Raw genomic sequence first — 961 nt, 5'->3', positions numbered from 1 at the left:
ATATATATGTATATATATATGTATATGTATTACATGCGTATAAGAAGGGATGACCACTGAGTGGACATCCGATATGCTAGAAAAAGATCATCTACTATCTAACCACAAAGAAAAGAATGTTCTCCAGAAAAAATTCAGCAAACACCAGAACATAAGCGGACAAGACAAATGAAAATATACAAAATAAAGTATTAATCGTAGACCGGGTATCGCCATTAACTCTTTTACATACGTAAAAACGTCCGTGGCTCGTCAGTACGACCGTTCTAATTCAATATAATATGCAGAAATATACACGAATTGTCTTCATAAAGTTTGACGTGCATACAGTTCTACCGATTACATTGGGGTTATTTTCCAATGTCTCAGCTCTGGCGCGCTATATCCCGGAAACAGTTCTGCAGAAGATAATTCACTGCAGTGGATGTTGTCGGTTAGAGAACATAATTATTTAAAATTTATATTTATATACTGAGGGTGATAAATTGAACATATTAATTTAATTAACATCAATTTAAAACCAGTGGCCTAGCATATAAAAAAATCTGAAAATTCAAAAAAATTGTATTACATACGTATAAGGGATGATCACTAAGTGGACATCCGATATGTTAGAAAAAGATCACATACGATCTAGCCACAAAGAAAAGAATGTTCTCCAGAAAAAATTCAGCTAACACCAGAACATAATCAGGCAAGACAAATGAAAAACGTCCGTGGCTCGTGAGTACGACTGTTCTAATTCAATACAATTTGCAGAACTATACACGAATTGTCTTCATAAAGTTTGACGCATGTAATACAATTTTAACGCATGTAATACAAGTTTGACGCATGTAATACAATTTTTCTGAATTTTCAGATTTTTTATATGCTAGGCCACTGGTTTTAAATTGATGTTAATTAAATTAATATTCAATTTATCACCCTCAATATATAGATATATGCATATGTATATATA

The sequence above is a fragment of the Octopus bimaculoides genome, chromosome 6, assembly GCF_001194135.2.
Source record: "Octopus bimaculoides isolate UCB-OBI-ISO-001 chromosome 6, ASM119413v2, whole genome shotgun sequence".
Classification (NCBI taxonomy): Eukaryota; Metazoa; Mollusca; class Cephalopoda; order Octopoda; family Octopodidae; genus Octopus; species Octopus bimaculoides.
The sequence above is the reverse complement of the archived record's forward strand: the minus strand, read 5'-3'. Positions refer to the sequence as shown.